Source organism: Ornithorhynchus anatinus, chromosome 4, assembly GCF_004115215.2.
Source record: "Ornithorhynchus anatinus isolate Pmale09 chromosome 4, mOrnAna1.pri.v4, whole genome shotgun sequence".
NCBI lineage: Eukaryota > Metazoa > Chordata > Mammalia > Monotremata > Ornithorhynchidae > Ornithorhynchus > Ornithorhynchus anatinus.
This window is the reverse complement of record NC_041731.1, coordinates 119123347-119143930: the sequence shown is the minus strand read 5'-3', so window position 1 is coordinate 119143930 and position 20584 is coordinate 119123347. Positions and strand designations below refer to the sequence as shown.

The following is a 20584-nucleotide window of genomic DNA, read 5'->3' as shown; positions in this document are numbered from 1 at the left end:
TGAAAGTAGTGTCACATAGGCATCATGGGCTCTATGAGGTCTGTCTGGGATTGAGGAAAAAAAGTCTTCTCAGGCCATTCTCCACCTTAATGGTCATGATTAATGGTATTTATTAAGCGCTTACTATATTAATGTCTATCTCCCCCTCTAGGCTGTAAGTTTATGGGCAGGAAACGTGTCTGCTAAGTCTGTTGTATTATACACTTCCAAGTACTTAGTACAGTGCTTTGCACTCAGTAAGTGCTCAATAAATACAATTGATTGATTGTAGAGCATTGTACTAAGCACTTGGGAGAGTACAGTCTATGTTCTATAATTGCTTGTTCAACCAACAGTATTCACCGAATGCTTTCTTTGTGCAGAGTACTCTATTAAGCTCTTGGGAGAGTACAATATAATGTATTTGTCATCATCACCATAATCAGTGGTATTTGTTGAGGGTTTATTGTATGCAGATTGCTGTACTAAATTCTTGGGAGAGTACAGTAGCAGCATGGCTCAGTGGAAAGAGACCTGGCTTGGGAGTCAGAGGTCTTGGGTTCAAATCCCGGCTCAGCCACTTGTCAGCTGTGTGACTTTGGGCAAGTCACTTAACTTCTCTGTGCCTCAGGTACCCCATCTGTAAAATGGGGATTAAGACTGTGAGCCCCACGAGGGACAACCTGATCACCTTTTATCCTCCCCAGAACTTAGAACAGTGCTTTGCACATAGTAAGCACTTAAAAAATGCCATCATCATTATTATTATTATTATTACAGTACAACTGAGCTGGTAAACATGTTCTCTGCCCACAAGGGATTTATGGGCTGGAGGATAGGGTTGGTATTCATTCATTCATTTAATAATATTTATTGAGTGCTTACTGTGTGCAAAGTATTGAACTAAGCACTTGAGAGAGTATGATATTATGATCCCTATCCCCAAGAACCTTACACTTCCACATTTCATCCTGATTCATGTTGGAAAAACTGGTCTCTAGGAATGAAGTGATATGGGATGGAAGGCCTGGTCTGCATAAAAAGGGGATGCCCTTTATCTGGAAAATCAACTCCTGCACACATTATTTCATAGACCCACATTAATAATGTTGGTATTCGTTAAGCGCTTACTATGTGCAGAGCACTGTTCTACGCACTGGGGTAGATACAGGGTAATCAGGTTGTCCCACATGAGGCTCACAGTTTTTTTAATCCCCAATTTTAAGGGGTTCAAACCCTCTAGACTGGAAGCTCCTGCGGGCAGAGAACATGTCTACCCACTCCATTATATTATACCATCCCAAGTGATTAGTATTGTTTTCTCCACACAGTAAGTGCTCAACAAATACCATTGACTGACTTATTTTAAAAGCCATTTCCTGCACCCCTCTGCCTCTTTTTAGGGTTACCTCATAAACCATTCCAACTTCATTTATACAGTTCTTTCTTTATCCTTATAGAAATTGTGGAGCTATAAAAGCAACAACAGCAAAAAGAAATTCAATCTCGGGGGAAATTTATGAAAAATCTAGCTATGCCAAGGATTTTCCATGGAGATATGAAGCATATGTGATCTCAGTAGAAGAGTCTACAGTATGTTACATTAAGTGCCAGAGTGAGAGTTCTTTCCATTTGCTTTCTAAAGCATTGCTGAGGGGGAAAGCATTAAAGCCTCTAAGACCAGCCTCCCTACAGGCCTCGTTTAGTCTATTTCAACACATTAGAATATGCTCGTCACCAGCTGCCAGTCTTGAATGGCTCCCTGGTGCTGTTTGGCTGAAAACTGATGAAGCAGAGTCGATAAACTGCCTGAACTGTTTCCGTGGGTGGGTTGGCTGGGAGAAAGAGGTTGACAATGGACCGATTATTTGTTAGAAGAAACGGAGGCCCAGAAAGGTACGGTAAAAACTCACTCCAAATCCCTAGTCCCATTTAGAACCAAGAATTTAGGATTTACCCCTCCAAATCCACAGTTTTTTATGGCATTTGTTAAGCACTTACTATGTGTCAAGCACTCTCTAAGTGCTAAGGTAGATCCAAGTTTATCAGGTTGGACACAGTCCCTGCCCCACAAGGAGTTCACAGCTCACAGATACACCTACTGTTCAGATATTTAACCAGACAGGACAGAGTTATTCTCTTGGGGATGACACTGATTTGGGGCACAACAATTCGGAGTAGAAACAGCATAATCTTGGAAGAAATCATTCAGTGGCTCAATCAGAGGTATTTACTGAGTGCTTACTTGTGAAGATCACTCTATTAATCACTTGGGAGAATACCACACGAAAGGTACACCTGACCATTCAGGTAATCGATAATATAATCAATCAAGATCAATCTGTGGAATCCAAGAAAACCTATCTTGGATGAAGTTTCAACTCCTTGTGGGCAGGGAACGTGTCTACCAACTTTGTTATATTGTACCCTCCCAATACAGTACACTTCACAGAAGAAGTGTTCAATAAATACAGTTGACAATGCTGCACTGAAATTGAAAATGAATCCCCGAAAAGGTTGGTTAGCTGGGTAGCTTTGGTCTCCTGTCTGTGCCCCATGGAGGGCATTTTAGTTATCGAATTCCTGGAGAATGAGGACAAAAGATATAAGTGGAGTAAAGGAAATTGGATACTGTCTGGTGATGAGGGATATGTCAGTGGGGAATTATGGTCCAGAGAAGTGGGTCAGAAACGTGGTCAACAACCATAACAATGTGTGGGAATTCAAGAAGACTATTTGCTTTATAAACAAGGGGAATATGTTTTAACAACTGGAATCTCTTTTGGATAAAAAAATTGAAACTGGGGAAAACAAGAAGCCCAAAGAGGAGTCTTAGAGACCCATGGTATCTGCCCCAAATAGGGTTAGAGTAGACAGGGTAAAGTGAGCTTGTTGATTTTATTTTTTTTTCATGGTATTTGTTGAGAGCATTCATTCATTCATTCATTCATTCATTCATTCATTTAATCATATTTATTAGGTGCTTACTGTGTGCAGAGCACTCTACTAAGTACTTGGGAAAGTACATTGCAACAATAAAGCATGACAATCCCTGCCCACAATGAGCTCACAGTCTGTGAGGGGACAGGGGGAGAAAGACATCAATACAAATAAATAGACATGAATACAAATAAATAAAATTACAGATATATACATAGGTGCTGTGGAGTTGGGAGAGAAGGGAAGAGCACAGGGAGCAGGTCAGGGTGATGCAGAAGGTAGTGGGTGATGAGGAAAAGTGGGGCTTAGTCTGGGAAGGCCTTTTGGAGGAGATGTGCCTTCAGTAAGGCTTTGAAGTGGGGAGAGTAATTGTCTGTCGGATTTAAGGAGGAAGGGTGTTCCAGGACAGAGGTAGGATATGGGCCAGGGGTCAGCAGCATGGCAATCACTGTTTTAAGGACTGGAACAGGTAAAAATCAATCAGGATGAACATAATCCCTGTCCTGCATGGAGCTCACAGGCTGTCGGGGAGAACAAGTATTGAATCCCTATTTTACAGTTGAAGAAACTGAGGCACAGGTAAGTTGTGACTTGCCCAAGGTAATACAGTAGGCAAGCAGTATATGCTTAAATAACTTATTTTGTTTAAAGTGTCTCGAGCAGGGCATTTTCATTTTTGTATCCCAGCTTGTGGAATAAAGAAATAACTGCCTGCATTTTCATCTTCAAGTTGTGGCGATTATCACAGACAGAGAGAAAACAAGACAAGCAGCATGGTGCAGTGGAAAGAGCCCGGGCTTGGGAGCCAGAGGTCATGGGTTCGAATCCTGGCTCTGCCACTTGTCAGCTATGTGACTGTGGGCAAGTCACTTCACTTCTCTGTGCCTAAGTGACCTCATCTGTAAAATGGGGATTAAGACTGTGAACCTCACGTGGGACAACCTGATTCCCCTGTGTCTTCCCCAGGGCTTAGAACAGTGCTCTGCACATAGCACTTGACAAATACCAATATTATTAAGAGAGAAACAGAGAGAATAAAACTCACCTAATCACTATATTTGCTAATGGCATTATAGCAACATTTCAAAACCACGTATACCCTAAATTTAAAACTAGAGCAGGCAGTGCTCCAGAGAAAAAAGATCTAATAAAAGGAATAATAATGATGGTATTTGTTAAGTGCTTACTATGTGCCAAGCACTGTTCTAAGCACTGGGGTAGACACAAGGCAATCAGATTGTCCCACACAGGGCTCACAGTCTCAATCCCCATTTGACAGATGAGGTAACTGAGGCCCAGAGAAGTTAAGTGACTTGCCCAAAGTCACATAGCTGACAAGTGGTGGAGCAGGGATTAGAACACATGACCTCTGACTCCCATGGCCATGCTCTTTCCACTAAGCCACACTGCTTCTAGAACCTTAATCTGCCTTTTCAAGTTCCTTTGTTTCATGTGCATAGATACTGCATTATTTACAGAAGTGTATACAATAATATGAATATGATTTTTATCTATATTTATGACCTCTAATATGAAACAGAAATCTTCCTTAAATTTTAAAATTAAAGAATTGGGCTAGAAAACTATATTCAATAGACTAATCTAGCAGGTTAAATTTATAAACCATTCAAAGCGCTTAGTACAGCACTTAGCACAGTGCTCTGCACACGGTAAACGCTCAAAAAATTCAACTGAATTCAAAATCAACAGTCATGTAATAATAATAATAATGATAATAATAATTTGGGTATTGTTAAGCTCTTTATTTATGGGTAAGTTTTCATTTAATTGAGTAGGTATGATGATAATTTGATCCATAGTGTCATCGACCTGAAAATAGTACATATATAATATACTATACCAACATGAATAGTTTGTACCACATCCGCTAGGACAATGTTCTCCACACAGTAAACATTCTACAGGTACCACTGATTGATTGATATGTCACATTCTGAATGCCCCCAAAGTATTGCAAATATATTCAGTAGGCAACAAATGAGATGCCCTTTTCTATAATCCATAATCACTTAAGGCCACATTTATTGCATACAAAGAGCACACTAAGTCTTACAAAAAGGACAAATTGTTAGCAGCATTTATGCTTATACTGTCAGTAGTATTATACAAGATTACAACAATGTTATTCACTTTGTCTATCCTGAAAGCTGAGACTAATTTAGCTGCCTACTGGTGTCAACCCCTAAAATGTAAGTGAATTAAATTCACCCACCTCTTCCCTCTACCAAGTTACACATTGGTTTAACAGCCTTTAGTTGGTTTACTCTGTTGTTCCCTTCTAATGAGAATGAATACTTGGTTTTGCTACAATGTGAAATGTTGTCCCCAGGCATTTCTCTGTTTAGAATAACACCTCTGGGTCTTGAAACAAGAGTGAAATCAGTGACTTGAGTGAATTATTAACCTTGTATATATGCCTTTTCCTTCCCCACCACAAAGTGGAATCATTTACATTAGAACCCAGGGTTGCTTTGAGAATCCCTGAGGAATATCATGAGCATTTTATACTGGAAAGATGTCTTTTTTTAGGAATAACATAATAAAAATAGATCTTTCTAAAAATAAGGCATTTTAATACATCTTGGGCTCTTGATGCTTTGAAGTGACCCATTTCCTATGTAAAAAATGGCACTTGCAGCTTCTTGGTTTCCTCAGGCACAGGACTAATTCATTCATAACTTAGAGGGTAGAGTTCTCCCTACTCAATCATCCCCAACACCACTGCTTGTAATAAGCATTCTGGCTGTTTCCTTCTAAACAGAACCCAGCTTCAGTGGGATGCTGGGGTAATATTGCTCCGAGATGAAAGGAGGGGACTTTTAATGCAGGTACTGAGAGGTGAAAACCAAAAAAGAGTGGGAAAAATAAGTACCTATGATGGAAATACACTTTGTTGCTGGTCGTTTTGACCTAGCTACAGTTTAGTGTGCTCTTAGTGCCCTGTCCCTAATTTCCTCATATAACCTCTTGAGCTGATTTATCTCCTAAAGTTCTCGCTAGGGTTGGTTCTTCCCTACAAAATGCTCGCAAAGATTATCAAGCAGAAGAGGAAAACAGGAAGTATAAGTGGGTAATCAAAAGTAAAAATCTCAAACTTTAAAAGAATCAACATGAATATAAATTCTTAGAGGGTAAGTACAATATGGGGTGTCAGTTCTGTTGAGGTCTGGCATTTTGTGGACACTCACCTCATGTGATCAGGCTTTTGGAGCCCATGTTGATCCCACAGTAAGCATCTAGAATGTGAGCAAGAGCCCCAAACGTTACTTGTCCAGTGCCTTTTCTGGGAAGCTATAGCCAAGTTTATCTTTATCACAAAAATACTGAAGCAAAGAACTGCCAGCACTAAAGCTAGTGTTCGAACGGAGGAGTACCTCTACTAAGAAGAAACCTGGAGAGTGGCTTAATGCTAGAAGGAAAGAGAGCTTCCCATGCCTGTGTCTGGACAACACAACAACATGCTACACAACCAATATGCTAAATGAATCAGAAGATTTTCCTTTCATTCAGTTGTATTTATTGAGCGCTTATTCTGTGCAGAACACTGTACTGAGAGCTTGGAATGTACAATTCAGCAACAGAGACACTCCCTGCCAACAACGGGCTCACAGTCTAAAAGACGGGCTCACAGTCTTGGGGGACTGAGCTTCCCTTGTCCCTGCCAAAGAGACAATTCTTGGCAACTGTGGCTATATTCACATGGTGTAAGGGGTTTGTTTAAAATGATGACAATGATGGCTGGTCTTTTTGAGATTACTGTAAAATAGATGAGCCATCTGAAAAATTGATCCCAAAGATACAGGCTCGTGGCAGGGCGGTCTAGGGGGAAGGGGATTTTTCAGATGGCTGGAATACTATTGTCTCTTGAATAAGCATCATAACTTCTAGTTCACACCAACCCCAAACTAAATCCCAGACACACATCCCTCAGAAGGTGTGAGTGTGTGTGTGTGTGTGTGTGCGTGTTGAGATGGGAATGGGCAAAAATGATCTCTTACCAATGTGACAACCTCGAATAATAATAATAACTGCAGTATTGGTTAATCATTTTCTATGTGGCAGGCACTGTACTAAGCGCTAAGGTGGACAAGCAAACTGGGTTGGACACGTCCCTGTCCCACATGGGGCTCCCAGTTTCAACCTCCATTTTACAGATGAGATAACTGAGGCACAGAGAAGTAAAGTGACTTGTCCAAGGTCACACAGCAGACAAGTGGCAGAACTGGGATTAGAACCCATGACCTTCTGACTCTCAGGCCGGTGTTCTATCTACTACACCTTGCTGCTTCTCCAAGAAGACTCTAGGCAAAAAAGGATTGAAAATTGAAAAGTGGTGTAGAAACAAAAGCCTGTTTAATTCTGGTTCCTCAAAGTAGCTCTATCTGAATCATATTCTACATATTCTTTTTTTCTCTCTCTCTCTTCTGGGAAAATTAAAGATTGACTAAATCTTCTCCTTCTCCCTTCATGCCTGTCACCCATGGATTTCCTTCCCTACCATCTGTGCATCTAGGAATCCAATGGGAATGCAGTGCCTGGGTGTATAAACCACATGAGAGTGGGAAGGCTGTTCACAAGTAGTGATTTCAACAGCCGTATCAAACTACCTGACAGGCTCATACGGTCTTTCAGAATATGATCACAGAGTGACATGCAGGTGTTAACCCACATACTTTAATTGTCAAAAAGCTAGCAAATATCTTTCTGTCTATCTTGGGTTGTGAGGTTCTGAAACCAAGTCTCTTTGGACCCAACTATTTAAAAATCAATTTTACTTTGAAAGCTTGAATTTTGTATTTCATTTTTCTATATGTAGTGTAAAACATATGATTCTTTAGGAATACCATAAGAAGAACTTGCAGTTTTAGAAATGTAACATAAAGTCCTCAAATCAATGTTTTTTTCAACAAAAAGTGTCTGCTAAATGTGTTTCTCCCAGGGGACACGGATATATAAAGTATTGAAAATGAAAAGGAAATATTAAGTACTTAGAAGGTAAATATGGTCTGTAAATGCATTGCAGTGCAGATTATTAATTTCCTTACTAATGCCTACCATTTCTGAGATTGAGTTAAAATCTTTCAAATATTCCAAGGGGTTATCACTTTAGGGGAGATTGTAAAACAAACTGTTTCTGAAAACATTTCCAATCATAAAAATAAATACTAATCTAGAAGAATGAACCTTGGCGCATCTAATGAATTTCTGATCGAAGTATCACAAACTCCACCAGCATCAATTAATTAAGGCTATTACTATTTTGGGGAGATTATTCAGCTTTGTTACCCTTGTTTTAGTGATGAAGTATTGGGGAATGATGAAATGTAAAAATTAAGGTCACAATGTGTTGATTTCCTAACCCTTAGTCAGTCTCTGAGTGGGAACAGTCCGATTAGACTGTAAGCCCGTCAAACGGCAGGGACTGTCTCTATCTGTTGCCAACTTGTTCATCCCAAGCGCTTAGTACAGTGCTCTGCACATAGTAAGCGCTCAATAAATACTATAAATACTATAAATACTATTGAACAGATTTAGAGCCATTAAAGTGGTTCACCCCTCTCAGTGTCACCCCTGGAGAGTTGCCAGTATTCTACCAGTCTCAGCTATGGGAGGCAGAGTCAAGCAGAGACCTGTCCATTCCATTCCTAGCTTGGCCAGTGGCTAGCAAGTGGAAGGCAATCTGCCACAAGTCAAAACTCACCCACGCTGGGCAGCAGCGGCATGAGACAGAGGAGAGGTTGAAGACTCGATTTTATGGTGCGGAAGGTGGCAGTGGTAAACCATGTCCATATTTTTACCAAGAAAACTCTAAGGATACACTACTAGAACGATTGCAGATGGAGAACGGGGCGTTCTGGAAGAGATGTGTCCGTGATGTCGCTATGGGTCGGAAACGACTCTATGGCATAAGACAAGACAAGAGTGGCTTGAGTCAAAGGATGACCAGTATGGAAATGAATATAAAAGGAGGAAGACACTTGTGGAGTGAAAAGACCAAAATTACAATTGATTTTAAATGAAGCAAATCCCCTTTAAATGGAAATATTCTAGCAACTCCAGTATAGGAGTAGCCCAAACTGTTGAAGATTATCTAGTTTGGTCAAGCTTGACTCATTTGAGTTTGAGAGTGGGTCATCCAAACAAGCTCACCCTGGGAGACCCAGACCCACCCTAAAACAATCTCAGGTACAAAATCTCTGGGGAAGCTGTCTCAGTTTAAGGATTCCTTAAAGGCTAATTTCACTGCTCAATAATCTGAGGTTTTAGGCCATAGTAATGCCATGCCTGGGTTAGACCAGTGTGGTCCACACAGCCTGGTGTTACCTCTCCAAAAATATCCTTGGAAAACCAATGGGTCCTATTTGAAATCCATCCCAATAGTTAGAGAGGTACTAACCAACAACCCAACTATTCCCTTTTACATGTCTCTCTTAATTTCTACTGATGCTTTATATTCTGTCTCATCCAACAACATCACCCAAACTCCTCTGGACATATTGATAGCTCTGGCCTGAACAACTTCCTGTGGTAATGAAAGCCATATGGACCAAAGTGAATGAGTCGACCGCCAGGCTTATTCAAAAGTAACGCGAGACTTTGATTTGGCTATGGGACTGACCTGGAATCCTGAGATTGGGATATTTTCAGACAACCTGTGAGCCCCAGGTGGATCAGGGACTGCATCTGACCTGATTATTTTGTTTCTCCCTTATTGTTTAGCTATGGTCTTAACACATATAAATTAAAATTATTATTATTATTATTATTATTATTATCAATTATAACATGGTCTAGTGGACAAAACATGGCCCCGGTTGTCATGAGGCCTGGATTTGAGTTCCAGCTATCCCACTGCCTTGGGAGTTGATAGCAAGCGGATCACTTCACTTCTCTGTACATTTGTTTCCTCATCCATAAAATGGGAATGATAATGATAGATAACTCTTACTACCTCACTAGAATGCTGTGGGGACCAAGTGAGATAATTGATGTGACAGTGTTTCAAAAAATTACAAAAACATACTCAGCAAATTCAAGGTAGACTTCTTGGCCCATAGTATGTGCTAACCAAATACCATTAGGAAATGAAACAAAATTGAAGGTAAAAGATGGATTAAGCAAAATTTAAGCCAGTTTAGACCACTGGGAACAGGTGAAGGGAACAGAACTCCTAGAGGAATTCTAGGCCAGATTGTTTCTTTCCTGAACTAAGGTTCTTCACCAAGACCATTCCAGAAATGCAGTGAGGCAAATGATGATAATAGTTGTAATATGTGTTAAGTAATTATTAAGTGCCAAATCCTGGGGTAGGATACCAATACACTCAGATCATACACAAGCACAGCCCACACGGGGCTCACAGTTTAAGGGGGAGGGAGAACAGGTATTTCATCCCAATTTTACAGATAAGGAAACTGATAATAACTGTGGTATTTAGTAAGCACCTACTACGCGCAAAGCACTATACTAAGTGTTGGAGTAGATACAGCATATTCATTCATTCATCCATTCATTCAATCACAATTATTGAGCTTTAACTGGGTGCACAGCAGTATACTAAGCATTTGGAAAGTATAATTCAGCAATAAAGAGAGACAATCCTTTCCCACACTGGACTTACAGTCTAGAAGGGGGAAGACAGAAATCAAAACAAGTAAATAGGCATCAATATAAATAAATAGAATTAGAGATATGTACACATCAAAATAAATAAACAGGCTTCAGTACAAATAAATAGGATTATAGATATATGAATATATACATAAGGGCTGTGGGAGGGGAGATGGGGGTAGAGGAAAGGTAGCGAATTGAAGTGATGTGGAAAGGAGGGGGAGCTGAGGAAAAGGGGGCTTAGTCTGGGAAGGCCTCTTGGAGGAGGTAAGCTTTTAGTAGGGCTTTGAAGGGGGGAAGAGTGATTGTTTGGCAGATGTGAGGAGGGAGAGCATTCCAGCCAGAGATAGGACATGCGCCAGGGGTCGATGGGACATATTCCTATCCCACGTGGGGCTCACAGTTTAAGAGTGAGAGTGAACAGTTATTGAACCTCCATTTTACAGAAGAGGAAACTGAGGCACAGAGAGGTTAATGATAATAATAATTGTGGTATTTGTTAAGCACTTACTCTGTGCCAGGCACTATAATAAGTGCTGGTGTGGGTACAAGCAAATTGGGCTATCACAGTCCCTGACCCACTCATAGTCTCATAGTCTCATAGTGTGAGCCCCACGTGGGACAACCTGATTCCCCTGTGTCTACCCCAGCGCTTAGAACAGTGCTCCGTACATAATAAGCACTTAACAAATACCAACATCATTATTGTTATTATTATTATTATTAGTCTCATCCCCATTCTACAGATGAGGGAACTGAGGCCCAGAGGAGTGAAGTCATTAGCCCAAAGTCACACAGTAGGTAAGTGATGGAGCTGGGATTAAAACCCAGCTTCTCTGACTCTCAGGAAGATGCTCTCTCCAGTAGGCCACAGAAGTGGGAGAACCAGGATTAGAACCTGGATTCCCCTGGGCCATGCTGTCTCTTATGTATTTCAGCTTCATTGTTCATTTCCCTTTGGTAAATGAACCTGTAAATGAACCTTCCTGTGTGATGTAGACATTTGATTTCTCCCTTCATTCCTAGACAAATGTCATCAGCCCTCACCAGTATGCAACAGGAAGAGAAAACCCTCTCCCTCTTGTGTCACATTATAATGGGTGAACAAATTTAATAGCAGGTAAATGTAAGACAAATAAAGAAAAACATTCTGACGATGGTGCTATTTAGCACTCAGTCCTCCTTCTCATCTTTAAAGCACTTTACAAATACCAACTAATTAATACTTCGTCACACAGCATGTAGTCAGCCTGTGGAATTCATAGCGCAGAGAATTAAATATTGTAACCATACAGTAGAAAGGGGATGAATAATTTTATGGCTAACGATAGCATTTCTGATTAAGCATTCTAAAGGACCAAATATGAAATAACCAAATTAAATCTTCTGCTTCAGGGGGCAACCAGATCAAAAATTGAGAAAGGATTGCATCCCTCTCCCATCCTCTGATTCAGTACAAAGAAATGTGATTTTCAACTAGCATTCTGTAAGATTTTCCCCTGTCCGTGAAGCACTCAGTCCCATCTACAGAAAAAGACCATTCTCTTTAAAAAACTGACTCCCCAAGTGTCTTTCCATGGGGTTCCTCATCTGCACCTAGCCCTGATTAATTTCATCGAAAATGCTTGAAAAGTTTTGCACCTATTTGCTACCTTTTCTTAACCTTCGAAGCCATCGTTTTTACCTCAGTCCTTGCCTTCCACAACCATTTGCACTGGGCCCGAGGACTTGTTTTTCATATTATTCTACTGCTTCCTTAAAGTATGCTCCCACTTGAGCGAATCGGAAACATAATGAGAAATATGACGTGTTGTGATATTGCTTGGCTGCTTAAGTAAGTGAATGTGTGACCAGGGAGCCATTTCAGTGGGGGCAATGGGAGGAAAATGACTCACTAAGTTAGATTTGTCCTGCCCAGAGTAATGTTCAGTAAATCCCACCTAAATACTAACAAATAATGCAAATAAATCCTACTAGGGAGAATGGCTGCTAAAACCTAAACAAGGAATACTGAAATTTAGTGGAATAAGAGGGTGTGGGAAGTGCTCCACACACAGTAAGCGCTCAGTAAATATGATTGAATAAATATGGAAGGACAGCGAAGACCTCTGAATGGTTAAGATGGGGGATTAAAATGAAGAGGAGCAGAAGTAGGGAGAATATGACCCGTGAAAGTTGCTAAGGGCTATTATTAAGATTTATTTGGGACATCTTATGCATGCTTATATAACCTCAACCTTCATTACAAACTCTTTATTCATGGTGGACATAAAAGAGCTAATCTAGAATGGGAGCTCCTTGTAGGCAGGTAACCTGACTACCCACCCTCTTGTATTGTGCTCTCCCTTGTTCTTTGTACAATACTCAGCACAAAGTGATCAGTAAATACTAGTGATTCATTAATCGCTCAGCATTTAAGTTTGTAGACTACACAGTCCTAAGAATTTCGTCATGATTTACTGATAACAGTTCTTTTTTTAAATGGTATTTGCTAAGCATTTACTATGTGCCAAGCACTGTTCTAAGCAATTGGGTAGATACAGGCTAAACAGGTTTGACATAGTCCATGTCCCACATGGGCTTCACAGTCTTAACCCCCATTTTACAGATGAAGTCACTGAGGCACGAAGAAGAGAATTGACTTGCCCAAAGTCACACGGTAGACACGAGGTGGAGCGGGGATTAGAACTCAGGTCCTACTGACTCCCAGGCCAAGCTCTATCCACTAGGCTATGCTCCTTCTCACTAGGCCATGCTTTTCTTCGGCCTGGCCCTTTGTAGTGCTTAAAACATGAATCGATTCTAGTCACCAAGTAAAAGCTATAGAATCCTATATGAATTCAGCAGAATGGAGGTTTGCCCACATTATCAAAGACATACTGCCATGCAGTTTACTTTGATGAAGAAATTAGTCTTCTCCCTCATAAATTAGTCTTCTCCCTCATAAAGAACCTAAATATCTTTACGTATCTACTGGATAGCCTGTAAAACGAATGCCGGAATAATCACTCCTTTTTACCACTTGCTCACCTGGTAGACATTCCCAAGTAATCCCAGGTTTTAGTCATAACACACTTTTACAGGAATAAGATACTCTAGAGAAAAATTGGCCAGTCACCAAAAAGCTTAAGAGCCCTGTTTACACACTGTATCGTTTGCCAAAGCTCGTTTCTGGGACAAAAAGGGACTGGGATTTTGGGCCCATTTTTAGTTTACAAATTACCCATGGCAGGGGGCCACTCTACCTTCCAGGCACACGAATTCAGAGTCTATACGAGTCTAATGAATGCCATGTGATCATCAGTCTCAATGAACCAAAGAGCGCAAGTACGAGTAATAGCTAGAGGAACAGCTGATAACACTTGCCAAACTGGCAAATACAAAAGGAACAATTTACTTCAGTTTCATTACATTATTTAGATTAGAGTTCAAATTCCTTATGGGGAGGTGTCATTTCTTGCTTTATCATCAGTGGTATTTTTTCTTCAGTGGTATTTACTGAGCACCTACCATGTGCAGAGCACTGTACTAAGCACTTGTACTTCCAAAGACATTAATACAGTGCAGAGCACACAGTAGGTGTTCAATAAATGCTCTCACTGCTACTTAAATTCTAAACATATTGGAACCCCACCAAGTTGGAGCTTAAACTTCTGATACTGAGGTTGGTAAAGAAAGATTGTACCCAAACAATTACCAAAAAAGGCACTTGTCTATTAAGATGCATAGCTGAAATCTTTCTATATTGTTAACCTCTTATGGGCCAAGGATTATCTAATTTTCACCCATGTATTTTTTTTTCCAGAGTTTAATAGAGTGCTTGGCTTTCAGTAGTCGCTTAGTAAATACTATTATTTGTTGGTGCTATTACTGTTACTACCACCACTAAAATAGGATGGAACAAATGTTTTCTTGTCCCATAGAGTGGTTTGGAAGCAATCCATGCTACAAAGTCTCCAAGATTGAATTTCTACAGATGTGACTGGAAATTCAACATAGGTCTGGCAATGAAGCACTTTTACTCCTTTATGCCTTCCTTTTCTATGATCCACGCTAATCAGTCGGGAGAATGAAGCATGGTGTTTCCATGCATTAATGTTGCTGCAAGTCTCTGATGAAGCAGAGAACTCGTTCTTTGTCCTAACATCCCAGAAACTTTGTGATTGCCACTCTGGGATGTGAGGCTGTGTTCCACTTAATAAACAATAATGACAATAATAAAAATGATAATGATACACTCCTACTATGTGCTAAACATTTTACTAAGCATGGGAGTAGATGCAAAATAATCAGGCTGTACACAGTTCCAGTCTCACATAGGAAATGTAGTATAACAAGAAGGAAGAAAAGCAATTTAATCTTAATGGGTGTGTTCACCTTAAGAATTTTGATACTTTCCCCCTAGCCCCACAGCAATTATGTTCATATCCTTATTTTTTGGCATTTCCCCTATCTACGACTTATTTTAATATCTGTCTTTCCCTCTAAATTGTAAACTGCTAGTGAGCAGGGATCATATCTACCAACTCTTCTGTACTGTACTCATCCAAGCATTTAGTATAGTGCTCTGCACACCATAAGCTCTCAAGCAGCATGGCTTAGTGGAAAAAACACAGGCTTGGGAGTCAGAGGTCGTGGGTTCTAATCCCGGATCTGCCACTTGTCAGCTATGTGACTTTGGGCAAGTCACTTAACTTCTCCGTGCCTCAGTTACCTCATTATTAAAATGGGGATAAAGACTTTGAGCCCCATTTGGGAAACCTGATTACCCTGCATCTCCCCCAGTGCTCAGAACAGTGCTGGGCACATAGTAAGTGCTTAACTAATACCAAAATAATAATGATTAATAAATACCATCATTTGACTGATGAGTATTCTTATGATTTTGTCATTTAAGTGCTTACTATGTGCCAAACACTGTTCCAAATATTGAACTAGGTACAAGTTAATGAAGTAGAAACAGTCCTGGTCCCACATGGGGCTCACAGTCCAAGTAAGAAGGTCACTAGGCACTGGATCCCCATTTTACAGATGAGCAAAAGGAGGCACAGAAAATCAATCTATTCATCAATGGTACTTATTTAGGGCTTACTACCTGCAAAGCACTATACTAAATGCTAAGGAGAGTGCAATACAGTAGAGTTAGCAGAGCATTCCCTACTCACAAAGAGCATATGGTCGAGATAAGTTAAATCAGTTGCTCAAGGTCACATAGCAGACAACTTGGAAGAGCCAGAATTAGAACCCAGGTCCTCTGACTCCCAGTCCCATGGTCTTTCCACTTGGAAACACTGCTTCCACTTACCAGAGTTCCTCATGCACATTTAGTTTCCAAAGTTTGTTTTCCTGTTACAATAACAGACAGGAGTATGGGATTCCTTTGCTTTTTGATTCCCTCTGCCTCCTAAAATAGGCATTTGATTTCTGGTGAGAATTAAGTCACTGGGCCACTGTAGTGATTCTCTTTTCTATAAGTTTCTCCACGGAGCAGTTGCAATGGCTTTGCCCATCAAACCTTGTCTATTATTCTCTATCTTTTTCTCTCTTCATTTCATTCATTGTCCAAGGTTTCTTTCTGCTGCTTGGAAGAGATAGTGGTATTATTGACATCAACAGCTGCTGCTGGGCAATATATTTCACACATTAAGCAAAATGCTTGAATGATGACCTTTTTAATGAAACCAATGAAAAGCCTAATGCCATCGATGTGCTTTCCTTAATTTGGACTGAAATTATTCGGTGTACTTGCTGATTAAGCCACTTCAGCAATGAAATCCCAAATATTTCTTCCCCATCCAAACATGAGAACAGCTGAAAATTATACCCAAACCTATATCTGGACTTACATGATCAGTAGCTCTGAACACTTTTGAAAGAGCTGAAAGAGTAAGACTGATAGGCAGGTGACACATTAAAAGACAAAATCCTTTAAGGAAGAGCACTCCCCACCAGAAAGTGAAATAAGAATATATCTGCTGTCAGAGTGTTCTAATTATTTGGAAGGACATGATAGGTACTCTCTATTATACTGTTTAGTTTTGAAAAGCAGTAAAAGGAAGGTCAGGACAAGAACTTTTTCTGGATGCCTCATCAGTAATTTGGGAAGAGAGTTCTTCTCTTTGCATCAGTAAGCCACAGATCAGCTATTCGGCTCAAGAAAGATTCCCTGCTTGAATCCAGATTGGCAAAGGGAATGGGCATTTTCTTCTACTTTGGAACGCAACCAGTCCAGCTATTAGGTGGGAAAGGGAAAGGGGGTATTAGAGAGAATCAGACCAAGTATACTAACTCTGGGGAAATTGATTTTGATGTACCAGATGAATGCAAGGCTGCAGTTGGGAGGAAAAATCAGAGCCCTTGGACAATCAAGTGTCAATTCTTGTGATCTTGATCAGCAAATGAGCCCAGAGGGGTGAAGTGGAACTTTAAGATTAAAGATGTCATAAATCCAAGGAGATAGAACCACTAGGTTTTCAGCCCCGGATAGTAGTTATTGTATTCCTAACCAAAGACCATGTTCAAGACAAGTGTTCCATTATTATAAATATTAATCATAATTACTGAGCACTTACTGTGTGCATAGCATTGTACTAAGTGCTTGGAAGAGTACAATATAACATCAGACATGTTACGGCCCACAACTAGCTCAAAGTCCAGAGGGGGAGACAGAGATCAGTATAAATAAATAAATAAATAAATACATACATACATAAATAAATAAATAAATAAATAAATAAATAAATAAATAAATAAATAAACTAATACATAAATTACAGATCTACACAGATATATACATATGTGCTGTGGGGAAGGGAGGGAGGATGAATGAAGGAGCAAGTATGAGTGGCACTGAAGGGAGTGGGAGAAGAGGAGAGGAGGGGTCAATTAGGGAAGGCTTCCTGGAGGAGATCTGACTTCAATAAGGCTTTGAAGTGGGGAAGAACAATCATCTGTCTGATATGAGGTGGGAGGGCATTCCAGGCCAGAGGTAAGATGTGGGTGAGACGTCGGAGGCAAGATATACGAAATTGAGGTACAGTGAGAAGGTTAGCACCAGAGGAAACAAGTATGTGGGCTGGGTTGTAGTAGGAGAGCAGCGGGGTGAGGAAGGAGGGAGCAAGATGGTTAAGTGCTTTAAAGCCAAAGGTGAAGAGTGGATGGGCAACCACTGGAGTTTCTTAAGAAGTGGGGAAACACGGTCTGAACATTTTAGAAGGAAAATGATTTGGGCAGCAGAATCAAGTATGGACTGGAGTGGAAAGACATAGGAGGCAGGGAGGTCAGCAAGGAGGCTAATATAATAATCAAGGTAGGATAAGATAAGTACCTGCATTAATGTGGTAGCAATTTGGATGGAGAGGAAGGGGTGGATTTTGGCGATGTTTCTTGGAAGGATTACTAGACACATTTTGGTCCTTTGGTCATACTCACCTCTGTTAGCAGAATTATCCTTGATTGTAAAAAGCCACTCTATATATCATGGAGTATCTTGCTACATAGCACTACACAACAAAGTCATTGATGACTAAAGAAAAGCAGATCCCAACAGCTTCAAATGGGTGAGCCCCCTAATCCTTTTTACCTCAACATGCTAAAACTAGTTCTGGGTGGAGGGATCATCCCCCTAACGCTCCTCACAGTTGGCAGGGGGGTGAGATCACTGTATGCATAGCGATGACTTTCTCCACCTCTCCACTTGGGGTTGGTATTAGATTAAAGTTAGGGAAGAGTGGAAAAAAAGAGAGAAGGGGAAGTGGTCTTAGAGAACCAGCAGGGCCTAGTGGATGGAGCACAGGCCTGGGAGTCAGGAGGACCTGCGTTCTAATCCCAGCTCTGCCACTTGTTTGCTCTGACCACGGGCAGGTCACTTCACTTCTCTGTGCCTCAGTAACCTCATTTATAAAATGGCAATTAAGACTGTGAACCCCATGTGGGACATGGACTGTATCCAGCTGATTAACTTGTATTTACTCCAATGCTTGACAGACTGCCCGGTACATAGTAAGTGCTTAACAAATGCATAAAGAAGTGGTGTAGTAGAAACTCATAAATATAATAAGATTAATAATGATGAAATAACAATTGTGTTATTTGTTAAGCACTATCTCTGTGCCAAGTAATGTACATTACAGTGGGTTCAATTCAGGATAATCAGGTTGGACACATTCCCTGTCCCACATAGGAACCACCCTAAGGTCATCTCTATTTTGTTACTTCCTCAGTAATCATAATTAGTATTATTCTTCATACAATAGTATTTATTGAGTGTTTACTGTGTGCAGAGCACTGTACTAAGCCCTTGGAAAGTACAATTCAGCAACAGATAGAGACAATCCCTACCCAACAACGGGCTCACAGTCTAGAAAGGGGAGACAGACAACAAAACAAAACAAGTAGACAGGCATTAGCAGGTTATCCTCATGTCTAATGATTCCAATAAGTCTTTTTTTCCTAAGGAACTTTTCAGTTGATCGTATTTTCTCTTAGCCAGAGAGAAAAACAGCTCAATTCTCCATCTCTCAATTATTCAATCAATTGATATTATTTATTGAGTGCTTAGCATGTGCAGAGCACTGTATTAAGTGGTTGGGAGAGTATAAGACGACAGAGTTGCCAGGCACTTTCCTGCTATAAGAGCAGGGCCTTTATAAAGTTTAATTTATTCATTTTCCCCATCTAAGAGGGGTTTTCCATGGTAGTTTTCAATCAACCAATCAATGGCATTTATTGAGTGTTTACTGAGAGCACTGTAGTACAAGAATGAGAGAGCACTGTAGTACGAGAATGAGGGAATGCAGTATAATAGAGCTGGCAGACATGTTTCCTGCCCAAAATGAGCTTATGGTCTAGAGGGAGATACAAATATGAATATAATATATAAATTATGGTGATGTACATAAGTGCTGCGGGGCTGAGGGAGAAATGAATAAAGGATGCAAATCCAAGGGCAAGAGAGACACAGAAGGGTGTGGGAGATATTGGGATATTGGAGTGAAAATTTTTCAAGATGTTGATTTGGATAATAATAATAGTAGTAATAATAGTAAAGTCAAAGTGGTAGCATTTGTTGAACTCCTATTTGATATGGTGCACTGGACAGGGTGATTGGGAAGCACAGAATCATTAGGTGACTCATTCCCTGCCCACTAGAAGCTTACACTCTGACAGGGGACACAAACCTAAAAACCTTTTCCTCAATATCAAATAAATAAATGAAGTGACATATATAAATAAGTGCTAAGGAGGGTGTAAAGAAATTCATAAATGCTAGATTTGGAAGAAAGGATGATGTCTCTTGGGGTGTAGGAAAATTAAATGGAGAGAACTTGTTGAGGGAGGCAGGATTTGAGGAGCTTTTTTAATATGGAGGGAGCTGTGATCTGTCTGATACCCCTTTCTTTTCTCCATCTACACCCACTCACTCAAAGAACGCATTCACAGGCTTGTCTTTAGCTACCACGTCTATGAGGATGATTCCCAAATCTCTCTCTCCAGTCCTGACTTCCTTCCTCCTCTTCAGAACATTTCAGATTTCTCAGAACATCTCCACTTGGATGCTTCAGTGACAACGCAAACATCTCCAAAACAGAACTCCTATCTTTCCACTCAAACTCTGTCTTCCTCACAACTTTCCCATCACTGAAGTGTTATCTCTCTCATAAACCTGTAACCTTGGCATGATCCTCAACCCATTTCTCACTTAATTCATATATCAAAGGTCACCAAATCCTGTTGATTCTGTCTTGACAGTGTCGCTAAAACTGGCCCTTTCCTTTTGACAGTGATCCAAGCTCTTATCATATCCCACTTTGAATACTGCATCAGCCTCCTTGTTGACCTTCCTGTCTCCTGTCCCTCCACATGATAGTTCAAACTTCATTCTGCCATGTTGCAGAGAAGCAGCATGGCTCAGTGGAAAGAGCCCGGGCTTGGGAGTCAGAGGTCATGAGTTCGAATGCGGCCTCTGCCACTAGTTAGCTGTGTGACTGTGGGCAAGTCACTTAACTTCTCTGTGCCTCAGTTCCCTCATCTG

General features: G+C 40.5%; 1 protein-coding gene and 1 non-coding gene across 2 annotated transcripts in view; one reads left to right on the top strand and one right to left on the bottom strand.

Moving 5' to 3' along the window:
* The window catches only part of LDB2 (LIM domain binding 2), a 497394-nt gene that overhangs the window by 435440 nt on the left and 41370 nt on the right, over nucleotides 1-20584 (bottom strand). The window lies entirely within an intron of this gene.
* LOC114811829 lies at nucleotides 8494-8631 on the top strand. The gene has a single exon (XR_003759525.1). It is a non-coding gene; the product is annotated as a small nucleolar RNA SNORA7 (small nucleolar RNA).